We start from the raw sequence: 13,114 nt of genomic DNA, 5'->3' as shown, positions 1-13,114 counted from the left end.
AATCAATCTTCCCTTTTAGACTGAGGTTCCATCTAAATTACCGGATGTGTAAAACAGAATCATTTTGGTTAGAAAAGGCCTTTAGATCATCAAGTCCAACTGTCAAAAATGGACAAATGCAGAATATTGTAGCATTTCCAGGTGGAGTATGAGGGCATAGTGGCAGATGATGTTGATTTCCTGAACTCCTAAGAACGCAGAAAAGCAAAAGGAAAGAGAAATTTAGGCCTAAAGTTTGGAAATATCTAAGTGAGGCAATCATTTTTATGATAAAGAAACTGCAGGTATTCTGTATGCGCTTCAGTTGATTCGGCTCAGTAGTAAATCTTCTCATACGGAAGCAAAATGATGAACAAACAAGCAAGCAACTTGAATTTTGCTTTGAGTGAATCTGCTACATGAAAAAAAGAAAGATCGATTCAGTATTGCAGAGGAATCTTGGATGCAGCATCATTCACTTTTCACATGCAGTAAGAGAGTAGGAGCATGATTTTGTGGTGGTAATTTTTTAGCCTTTTTAAAGGACGGGGAGAAGAGGCAACCAAACTTCTATCCTGATATTTGGAAATTATAAACTTATCACGAGTACAAGTTGTTCAGGCAGTACACTGAATACCTTTGAGCAACATTCCCTGAGTACATGGAAATTGGTTTTCATGGCCTTGCTTTCCAGTAGCTTTTCCTGTGCTTTCTATGTGTAATCTCACTCCTGCTACTAATCTCAGTTGCTAAAATTAATTAGAGTATAGGCTCACCTAGAAAGTCTGTAAAACTTCAGTTATGTCTGCAACATAAAGCAGAACATTTGGCAATGTTAATTGATGCGATAAAAAGACTTGTAAGACGTCAAGAAACCTTCAAGTCTGTCTTCTCTACCTTGGTTTAATGATGCAGTAAATACTTTCTTTTCTGGATATGATTATAGCTTTAAGCACTAAAAGTGAACAAATTCCATTATCTTATGTCAAAGATCCCTCCAGAGAAGATAAAAGTGCAGTTAATAAATAAGATTACTTTTCAATGACAATTGCTCTGTAGTAAAACATTCACTTTCTAACCTTCTCTAGGATGCTAATCATTTAATCGGTTCACTCCTATGTTAGTTTCTGGCTGCAGTTTCTCTCCCATTGGGACAAAAGTAAACACGGGGTTTCTGTTGAAGCAAAAAAAGAAAGTAAATAGGAAAACTGCCTTATTTCATTTGGAAATGATTGCCTTAGGCAATTAGGCACCTGCAGCACTGATCCTGTTAACAAGCAGCATAAATAGCCCACAGTAAGACTATTAAGTCTTTTTTTTTTTTTTCCTTGAAAGAAAGTTGAAATACTATATTTATGTGCATCCACCACAGCAGGAAATAATTTCCATGATCATGGGCATGATTCCAGCACACCTCTGTCTTTGGTTAAGTATGAATCTGTTACGTGTTCCAGTGTCACACACCATCACTCACTCTGGAATCACTATACCCTTAGGACTGTTGACAAAATTGAAAGGTCTTTTCTTTCATGCAAAATCCTACATTTCATTGATAATTTACTATTTAATACTAAATGAAATACTGATGTGGTATTTTCCTGTTTCTCAGTTATGCACAAACTGTATGTTTCCTGCCCAGAATGTATGCTTTATTGTAAGAACTTCCCTCAGAATGAATATTCAAAGTATATAGATTTTTTCCATGTCATAAAAATATTCTATTAACACTAACTTTCTGATATTTGCATTGATATCTATTTAAAGTAATTTAGATTTCCTAATTATTATTGTGATACTTAAGCACTTTTGTTTATTAAAATGAGTATAGAGTTGCAAAAACATATACTTTTCCTGTGTGTTTACCTTATTTTGTTGCTAATTGTGCTCCTAGACACTTTGAAAGTAGAATTGATGTGACATTGAGGCATAGCTATAGCTGAAAATAGTATTTCCCAGTCACTATCTTTACCCCATTTGCCAAAGATTAAGTGTTTTGAGGAAAGGAGATTATTTATGTGTGTAACTCAAAAAGAGTTGCATGGGGAAAAAAAAAAAAAGCAACACCATTCCTCAGAAAACTATCTGTGGAAGAAAAGAGGTAAGAGAACAACAATTAGGAGTATTTCATTATTAGAAACAGAATTAAGTTACATTGTCTTTAAATTGCTACTATTTTTATCTAAGTGCAAAAGAACCTTTCCCCCTGCCCAGTTTATTCAGGAAATCTTTCCATGATCTGACTACAGGAAGTACAGACTACAGAAGGTTCATTCTCTGGGTAGTAGTAGCTAATGTTCTGTCTGTATTTTAAAACGTCAGATAGGATGAAATGCACAATGACAGGATAGCTGGTTTAATGATAATACACATGAATAAACATAAAATTGATCATGGAAAAAAACATTACTCAAATCAGTTGCTAAGGAATTAAAAGACAAGATCACTGATAATGAGTAATTTTGTATTGTAGAACTTAGAGGTTGTCAAAGTAGCTTAATGATTTGGACATCACCAACATAGCTGATAACTGCAGTGCAATATGTTTAGATGTCTGTCAAGTCTTTTACATAGGATTGCAATAAAATATTTTAAAATAGGACTAAATGAAGTTATATACTTAATAGTTTAAAGACAAAATTAAAAGAAAATCACACCATTAATTGAAAGGGCAATTAAACATCCAGTGGCAGAGTTTTCTGTGGTTCTGAATAGATCCTTCCAGGACATCCCAACGTAATTTATTGTATTTGTGGCTAGCTTGAAAGACCACCTGGCTGGGTGACAGCTCTCTCTCTATCACTGCTGATGACTTCTTTCCTTTCAGAGACTGAATTTTAAGAGTGTCTATTTAGAAGGCACTAATGCATTAAGACTGGCCTCTAAAACTGTATTTGCAAAACATTCAGACTAATTACTGTGCCTTTATGCTAACAGATGTTTTAGAGCACAAATCATACTGCTGATTTTGATTATTTGATTTAAATGACACAATCAGAAAATGTGTTGCATTGACATTTTTGGATCTGCTTGGGTTACCTTTTTACCTTGTTCATCTGCTTATTTCTGACCTTATAAGCTGAGTTTGCAGCAGATGCAGTCTTTCCTGTACCTGTTGTCTGGTGTCACTTACAGTAGTTGCAACAGAGATCTCTACACTGTAGTATCGCTTACTTTTTTTTTACTGTGCCTGATTAGTGCACATTAATACTTTATTTGGGATTCTGTGTAAGTCAAGGAGCAAAAGGAGAGAAGAGAGCTACTCCTGTTGATCGAGGACTGCATGAAGGTTAGTGGTCAACAGAAGAGAGCGTGCTGGCATCAGCCTCAGGCTGGAGAAACAACATTTGGGCCCTAGGATAACAACAAATGTTCTTGCCAGCTTAACAACAACAAAATAGTATCCAACTGTGTTCAGAGTATGAAGGAATCCCCTGCTCAGCACATGCTCAGTTTATAACAGATGCATTGATTACAGTCATTTATTACTTAACTGTGTTAGAGAAATGGTAGTGGGCACTGATAAGGTCATTTTTATGTTTCTATTTTATTTTCATCAGATTAATAGCTAGTGCTGCAGTTTATAAATTATCTTGTGTTGCAGAATCATGCACAACCACACAGCTTATTCTTCTGTTTTTCCATCACATACATTGCTCTTCTTTCTCTAAACCTACTTAGTTGGCATTAAACAAGATTTAGCATTTGAAATAGAAGCTGACCTGCTGGCAAGAATGCAAGGGATTTTGTAATTAAAAGAAAGCTTGACAGCTAGCAATTATTTAGAGCTGCTTGTCATACACTGGATAATACAATCTATTCGTACTCATAAACAAAACATTTACTGTCATTTTGTTAAGGTTAATGAAAAAAATCCACCCTAATCCAGAGATAGAAACTCCAAATGTAGTGAAATACTGCACACAACCTCGCTGTACTTCTTAAGGCTGGAATGGCTTTTGCAAATACAGGGATTTCCAAGCTGGCCAATGAATTTTATCAAATAGTTTGTCTAGTATCAATAGGTTTAAGCCTGCAGAACAAACTGATCTGTTGTGCAGTGATCAGCCGATCCCTAGGTACCTTTGTTTCCATGTTCCTCATCAGCTGACTCTTTCCATCTGATACTGCATATTTTGCTTCAAACTAAGGGCTGTTTTTCATTGCAAAATCTTGACAAAAACAACATACGTCTGCACTTTGCGTAGGATCCTGGTCCTCTGTGTTGTGGTAGAGAGGGTAATATCAATGTATGATATCATTTTTAGCTTCAGAAGCTGTTGTTATAGGCAGTTTACAAGAGTTCTATGCATATTCTTACTGAAAATTTTGTATATCATCCCATTATGCCTAATACTTCGGATTCCTGTGAACAAGTCATTTGGCTTGGGAGACTGCCTAGGAGTAGAGTTACACAGTGCCAGGAAGTGTCTTTACTATGGTGTGTGATTTGCAAGCAAATGTTCCCCAAAAAAATGTGTATTATTTCCAACTAGACTTCTAGTAGTTGCATGTATTCTGGAGGCCAAAATGACATCTTAGCAATTGCATGTTATTCTCCCATCTCTCAGTTGTGTCCAGATGTTGCTATGTAGGTGGTGAGGCACTAACAATGCTGCTCAAGGAGGATTAGATGTGCTGTCCCTGTAGGTGTTCAAGGTCAAGTTGGATGTAACCCTGGGCAGCTTGATCTGGGGGATGGCAGCCCTGCCCATGGCAGGGGGTTGGAACTAGATCCCCTCTAACCTAAGGCATTCTATGATATCTGTAGCATACTGAAGGGCAGTGAGTCCTTTGATGGAGTAGAAGATGCATCTATGAGATCATTTACAACAGAAATCAGTAAAAACTTCTTTGAGCATAGAGGTACCTCTTTGTAGTCAACCACACGGTGTCATTATATTTAGAGTCTTTTATTTTTTTTTTTGGAGGAGAGATCACTGTATTGATTTATTTTAAACAAATGTTTTCAATTAAGTCAAAGCATTTTTCCTTCACCTCCCACTTTCCCTGAAGTTAGAGTGATTGGTATGACGCATAGTTACTTTTATTAGCAGATAATAAAACGTTAACTCTCTCAGAGTAAGAGCAATACCTATTTCACACAGGCATTTCTGAAGTGCCTTATAAACAAGATGGAACCAGGGGTCTTGGTCACCATTAAAATTGCTCTGCCTGAAGAATGAGAAAAACGTTCATGAGTAAGGTGGGCAATTAGCTATCCCCAGATGAGGAATTCTTACCAAGATCTATGCTTGTTTGAAGGTTTAGGTATGTAAGGAGTATGCTGCAGCATGCTTTCAATTTCAACTTATATCAGCTATTGTGAAATAATTCCCAGATCAGTTAAGCGTTCAGGCATAGGGAATAAAATGTAACTACTGTTGTATGTGAGATCCAGCCAATTACATAAAAACGTGAACAAAAGAAGCACAAGAACACAAAAGTGTTCAAGCATCCATTATAAATAGTTCCAATTTCCCTTTTAAATGTCAAGTACAAAATATATATTTTAGATGCAAATAACACTAGAGTGTTGTTGCTAATACACTCTTGAAATTACATTTTCTTAGCATGACCTTTCTTGCTAACAATAACTTACATTTTAATTAAATCTGTGGCCATTTTCATTTCATGCCAAATATCTCCATGCCATATATTACTGAACTTGCGTATCTAGAAAGAAAGTTTAAAGGTCATGAGCTTAAATACTTACTTGAGTTAAACTTTTTGAATAACAGATACAAAATTAAACTTGTGTTCTATCCCCACTAGTTTGTAAAAAATATTTTATTTCTGAGGTTTAAAAAACATCTTCCCCTAAATTCTACATGTCAGAATGGCAATGAGATAAATATTTGGCATGGGTTTATGTTCAGCAAAGTAATTTTTTATATTTATTTTTTGGGGCATTTAATGGTCTAATGCTGCTTCACTGTCTCTGGGGGGGAAGACTACCAATGGTTTCAGTAATGATGAAGCATATTGTGACTTGCTTTACCAGGAAAAGCTTGTGACAGCTCCACGTATGAAAGTGGGGACCAGACTGCATTCTACAGTAAGAGTTTGAAAATTGGTGAGAAATTGATTGACAGTTTTAAAGTTGTATGCCCTTCAGCTGGTAATTGTACACTAGGCTGTCAGGAACTTCGGGCTACTTCATGCAGAGATGCTACTTCTACTGTTCAGTGGTCTCTGTGAGGTGAATCCAGGGTGTCACTTTGAGTGAGTTTCCTGAAGGTAGGAGATGCGGAAGGTGTGTAAGGAGAACCTGCCCCAACTCTCTTCCCCAAGGACACACATGCTCTTCACCTGAATGCTGCCACAGATGTGCTACCAGTTACTGCTGACTCTAATGGGCTTCTCTGAGCTTTAGGAAACTCTGAAATCAAAGCTTGCTTGGTTTTCTCTGTAGGTTTCTGTCTTATTCTTCTTTTACATTATATTATTATGCATTCTCAATTCTTGCTCTAGCCCTGAGCTTAGCAGCAGAAAGTTGATAATTCAGTTACCTACAGAGCATAAGAAACAAAGATGTGTTTTAGAACTAGGTCTTGGCAGCTCACCCTCCCTGCTGGAACATGCAGTCTTTCTTAACGGATGTCTAATTATTCAGGTTAGCTGCTGAGATCAAGCAGTCAGATTGGATTTGCCTTTGGTATGAAGTAGTCCCATTCTGAAGTAGAGCAGAGCTAGAAACTCTGGATTAAACTTTCTGCTGATTGACTTCTGGGTTTTAAAGAGAGGCAATTTGTAAATTCTGTGTAGGTGTTCACACAATCTTGGGAAGAAAATATATTTTTTTCTGGCACCAAAGAGCCACAAAATGGTAGAGGTCTAGACATTTTCTGAGTTGGTCATGGTGAGTTGGGGAGCCCTTTGGAAAAGACTTTTTGACACAAACCTCTGAGATCAGCAGATACTACAGGGAGGAAAGAGTGAGGTCCTGGAGGCAGAGGATCTTTGCCCTAATTACTTCATTGTTTATTGTTTTTTTGGCACATTAACAATGATGGTTGTCTTGCAACAGTTGCTGTTTGCTTGTATAGTAGAATGGGAAATCAAGATAGTAGTAGAAATAATCTATCACATCTTAAAGGAATAACTACCATCTTCAAAGTTGAAAACAGCCATGAGGCTTGGATGGAGACTATTTTTAGGTTTTACATACCATAAATTTATGGTATGTAGGAGTTGGATTCCTTCTTGCAATGTCTTGGGTATTAAAAGTGTAATTTTATAAATACCTTATATCCATGATTTCAGTGATAGATGGCCCAAGGGCAAGTAACATTACAGTATGATTTCTTGCTGTGTCTTCAAGATTCCAAAAAGCTGCATTTACAGCTTTTGTCCTCAAAATGTTGAAGTGCTTTTTGCAAGGGGAAATGTCTTTCTGAAACCTCACTAGCAGAAGATTTTTTGCTTCCTGAGAGGTGGGGAATGGAGGGGCAGTGCTGAACTCTGCTCTCTGGTGGCAGCGACAGAGCTGCAGGGAATGGCATGGAGCTGTGTCAGGGAGCGTTGAGAGGGAGTTATGAAAAGGTTCTTTACCAGAGGATGATGGGCGTGGATCAGGCTGCCTAGAGCAGTGGGCACAGCCCTAAGTTGCCAGAGTTCTAGAAGTGTTTGGACAGTACTCGCAAATGAAGGGTTTGAATTTTGGGTGGTCTTGTGTGGAGCCAGGGGGTGGATTTGACGTTTCTTGTGGTCCCCTTCCAACTCAGGATATTCTATGATTTAATGAATAAGAACATTTTCAAGAAATCTGGAAATTCATTTGAGAAATTCATTCCTTTAAATGTTTTCTTAAAAACAAAGCAAAATAAAACACAGCACAACAAGCTGTGGGTTTAGCTTTTGGTTGGATTTTTTTTTTTTTTCAAATGTCAAATTTGTGTGTGTGTTTGTTTCTGACTGCTTGGTTTATATTTGTTTTGTGTTCTCTCTTTTTCATTTTTATTTTTAATTTTTATTATGTAATAGCATCATAAGGTAGACAGAAGCATGAAAAGAAACTCTATGACTTATCATTAGGGAATTATCAGTCAGGGGAAGAAAATAACCAATGAAGTGTATACTACTATAAGCTCTGGATAACTAGAAGCAATTTTTGATCAGACTTGCTTCACATCAATGCATCTCTAAATAAAATAAGAAACAACCCCATGGCACTGTTTATAAAAAGAAAAATAGGAAGAAAGAAAAGAAAGCCAAAAGCATTATTCTGCAGTTGTACCCCATCATGTGAATCATGTGAACAGAAGCTTAACAGTTGAATTAAGTTAGTTTGTGGGCTGTTTTTATTCCTATGTGCTTCCAAATTCTTACATAACTTGCTATTACTTGACCAACTAGAAAATCTTAGTGAGGTTTTGCCTCTGACAAAGGATTCTGATGCATCTGGCACACTTGGACCAGTATCTACAGAAGATAAAATCTAAGATGGAAATTCTTTCAGTGGTTGAAGTGAGTATAGAGCTGTCAGGAAAATGAACCTTTCCTGAGTTAGCGTGACTAGGACATGGGTAAGCGACAAAGCTGTTCATGGCTCACAAATAAGGCACCTTCCTCATAAAATTTTTAGGTGAGAAATGAAGAAAGAGGAGGAGAAGCCAAGAAGTGACTTGGCTTCTCCTCTTATTAAGGGTTATCTCTAGAGTAAATTACAGCTAGTGAAGCATTCTGTGTAAGTACTCACTTTAAAGGATAATGCAAGTTTGTTAAAGAATAATTAATGTGAAGTGCCTCCACTAATCTGAAACCTCTGACTGGCCTGCAGCCAAAGCCCTATAAAATATTCTCTTCTCTGACTGAAAATTTGCCTGGCACTAAATGACTGTACTAATTATATCTTGAAAGGTGCATTTAACCTTTTCACCTTACTAGAAAAGAGTTAAGAACTTTATCTCCATTATGGCATGCCAGCTTCATGCTGCTGTAAATGCCACTACTTATGCTTAGATACATTGATTTGATAGAATAGAGGAAAAAAAGGTGATGTAGAGAGGGAGAGGTTTCCAGAAATGCATTTCCTTGATGCTAGCATTTCATATCAAGTCCAGACACTGTGCTAAATTTCACTGTCTTGCATACTATGTGTACTTTTTTAGTTATAATTATGTATGTTGTAAGATTATATCATTAGCATATAACCATATGACAGAAAAAGTTTAATTTGTATCTCTTCTGATTGCTGAACAGGGGAACTTCTTGACTCTTCTCTCAGGATACAAATGATTCTGAGTAATCTGAAGAAATACGCACTCAGTTTCCTTCAGTTTAAAATGCCCTCTGCAAGGATTAGGTGAAGAATCCTCAGAGCATTTAGAATATAAACAGGACTCCATATGGAAATGGTGAATCTGAAGGATGTAGTTTTAAGTGCATTTCCCACAAATACAGTTGTGATGTTAGGCTTCGTTGGGCTATGTGACACCATTTTTCCACGCATTCCCTAACTCATAAATATTCTAAACATATAAACCATGTTCTCTTACCAAACCATTCATAATCCCTTGTAATCTAATAATCCAAACTGGAACCAAAAAGATCCCCAGGCTTGCAGAGTTTAGAAAGCCCAACAGATCAGTCCTGCTGTAGGATGCTGGAGCTCAGGTTGTACCTCAGGGATCTGGAGAAAACTATCATGATGTCACAGCCCTGGACCAATGGCTCTCCAGGCTAGGAGTGCTCTGCCTGAGGCTTCTGCCCTTGAAGCCTTGGTAATTCTGTAGCTAACTGGCCTTGGATTTCCAGGCAGAGCTTTTCTGTTTGGAAAGTGTTATTTCTCAAAGCAATTAGGAAACAGTTGTCATTGCTGCAAACGGATTTCAAAACTGTAGAAGAATCCTGGGTCAGAGGAAATAGCAATATGTACAGACTTAGAAAACATAGGTGAAAAAGTGTGGAGAAAAGATTTCCTGTGAGAGAATTCAATAGATAACTTCGCTACTGTTTGGTAAGGCAAGTGTTAATTCTCTTCTGAATGTAAGAACAAAATAATCTTGTACTGCTTTCTGTGCTCTGTACCAGTTTTCCCTGTTTTGTAAATGAAGTGATTAAAATGCCAGCAAAGTCCAGTGGGCCATCTAATTTTGTATCCTTGTTCCAAAAGGAATTCAAGTCCAATGTTTCTTAGCAAATTCATGAAGTATGAAGAGAAATTGCAACATTTGTGGCATGTGGGAACGTATCTTATATTTGATGGTGATCACTCATATAGCATAGTAACTTTTTTTGGGCAAGAATATCTGCAAGTCTCTTGGAGCATAGGGTACATTTATGGATCTACATAAATGCATAATAATAGTAGTCAGTGCCCTTAGCCATGGGATTCGATAGACCTTATAATTTAATGTTAGGCAGTGCAGTGTATCTGCAGAATACTCTTTTTTTTTTTTTTTTTAACTTGCACAGTCTGACTATTTGCCACAAAATATTATGCTACAGTAATTTTAGTACCATTCAAAAGTAGAAACAAGGCGAGAGTCACCTTTCCATGCAAATAAATACTTCAACTGTAATGAAATGAAGTATGAAGAGAAGTAAGGACAGCTACAGTATTATGCCATTAGAAAAAGTCCAGCCTGTCTGCAACTCAAATCTTTCTTTGAGTGCAGTACTTCTGATGTTCCCTGGTGCACTTGAGACCCATCATCTGATGACCAATACCAGCATTTTATTTAGGCTTATTTCTTCGCTCATGCCTCTTCTATATCTTGTACAAGCACCAGACAACAATACACTCTTGAAGAGACTGATAGTGGAAGACCCAGATTTTACTGGGCTAATGGGAGAATCAGAGTGTTCCGAAGTAGGTTGAAGGAGAAAAAATTTGCTTATGTGGAAACATCTCAACCAAATTTGAAGTTGTTGCTTGTATAAAAAGTTTTTTTTCCAGTAATGAAATTAAAGTTGTTCAAGAATGAGGAAATTAGGTTTAAAAATTTTGTGAATTTACTTGCTGATATTTCTAAAGAGAAGGCATTTTAGCAGCTACTTTTCAGAACATTCTACTCATTTTGGCTTTTTCAGTACTGATATCTTCCATTTTGTGGTGTGCAGAAATTCAGCACTTGTGCATGTCTACATTTCAATAACCACTTCTGTTTGTTAAATGGATGATGGGTAACTCACTGTTCTCTTAATGCATTCACACAGCCTCTTATACAGAAAATGGAAGAAGACTGGACAGCTTGAATTTTTGTATGTAAATGATAATGAAAAGGAGTTCTTCCTTTTCTATCACGATAAAAATTGTGCTATCTTAATATTTATATATAAAATAAATTATGTCATAGGGATGAATATTTCTTGCCTCATTTTAGAATGACATTTCAGTATTTGCTTAGCTTTAATTGTGAGTAGAAAGACACTTCAGTATTTGCTCAGTTTTAATGGCAGGAATAATTCCATTTGCTTAAATAGCAGTGCTGAAGCGTTTCAAGTTCTGTGCACACTGAACTTCCTCTCTAAATCTGAGCCAGAAATGTTGCTAAGATGGGTGTGATGTTATTTGAGAAGACATATCTAAACCTGACAACCACAGTGTTTTAATTATCCTTATTTTCCCTAGCATATTTCTCTATCAAATTCATATTACAAGTCAGACATATTCTTCTAAGGAAGTGGTAAGCCTAATAGTTACCTACTGACATGAGAACAAAGATTATAAAATATACTGAGATTAGAAGGTTGAAGCATCAAGTCTCTGTATTTAGAAACAAACATAACAATAAATTAATTTAAAAAAAACAAACAAACTAACAACGTATTTCTTAATACTATTTATACAATATGTTGGAGAGCATGCAAAGTTGAAAGGAAGAAAAGATCCGAAAAATATCTTTATGGTAAACATAGGGAAATCTCTTCACAACTGCATTCCTTTGCATTTCAGTGTGACAGTGGTACTATCTAGTGTCTGAGTTTTCAATTTTCTGTTTTACAGAGGCAATTCAGCAAAAATATTATTTTGTATTTCAGACTTCTGCATATGGATGTAAAGAGTCAAAAGAACTCTTTCTTAATCTTGCTTTTGTGAGCTCTCCTCCTCTGAGCTCATTAATAGTTTATATTAATGTCTTTTAAAAAATGAGTTTCTTCTTTGATCTAAAGCTTATTTATGACTATATTTAGAAAACACATTTCCTTACTAAGTTACTTTCCCACCTAGCACACAGGAAGAATGAGATACTGTAAAGATGAACCGCAGGGTCAGATGTAGTCAGCATAGGCAGCTGGTATTGAGCACTTCGGATTAGATCAGCCATCATCTCAGTTTAATGATGACATCTTCTGTGTCTCTGGTTCCAGAGACGTAGAAATTTCATAATTTCATAAATTCAAAATTTCATATTGCTTCTGAAATTGGTCTGTAGATTTGAATACCTTCTGATCACTCAGAAGCTGAGGCTAAAGGACAGAAGGAAAAAAAAAAAATCAGAGAACTGAAATTCATCCTTGAAACCTGGTTTCATATCTTAGCTGGGAGGTTAAAATTGAATGATCGACATGCAGAATGGCGACAAATACCAACTGACAAAGATGCAATCTGAGGCTTCTGACCCATATAACCTTCCAATTTGATAGCACAGTGCTGTAGGAGATCTCGTTAGTGTGTGCTTGCGTGGAACAGAATGAGGAATCATTTGAATAACAATAATGTTGTATTAAGCATTCCAGTCTTGTCACAGCCTAGTAAAACTGGATGTCTGAGAAAGACATGCAGATAGATGCAATTCTGAGAAGATACTACCTTAAGGCAGACGATTGTCTTTGGATCTTCTTTCACTACCTGTACAGAAGTTGGAGGTACTTGTACAGTCTTGGGAGGAAAACGTATTCTTACACATTTAAGACTAGGTTTCATGAAAATTATACCTCCCCCCAAAGAAATCTCATATTTGTGACATAATTTTCTGTTGTTTCAGATGATGTTTGTAATATAGACTATTTTTAATGGGCTTGTTTGCCAGCTCCTGGGACCATGATGTTCTTGCACTTGGAGAGTTAGTTATAAGAAATTATGTTAACTCTATCTTCGAGAAATCTGAATAGGAAAGGAAGACTAAAACACTGGTAGGAAAGATGGTTCTGTGTTTTCTATGCTAATGAGGAAACCGGAATTTTCATT

General features: G+C 36.5%; 1 long non-coding RNA gene across 17 annotated transcripts in view; it reads left to right on the top strand.

Annotated features, from left to right (window-relative positions):
- The window catches only part of LOC116216567 (uncharacterized), a 488,234-nt gene that overhangs the window by 307,113 nt on the left and 168,007 nt on the right, over positions 1-13,114 (top strand). The window lies entirely within an intron of this gene.

Source organism: Meleagris gallopavo, chromosome 4 (genome assembly GCF_905368555.1).
Source record: "Meleagris gallopavo chromosome 4, MGAL_WU_HG_1.1, whole genome shotgun sequence".
In the NCBI taxonomy this organism is placed as follows: domain Eukaryota; kingdom Metazoa; phylum Chordata; class Aves; order Galliformes; family Phasianidae; genus Meleagris; species Meleagris gallopavo.
The sequence above is the reverse complement of the archived record's forward strand: the minus strand, read 5'-3'. Positions and strand labels throughout refer to the sequence as shown.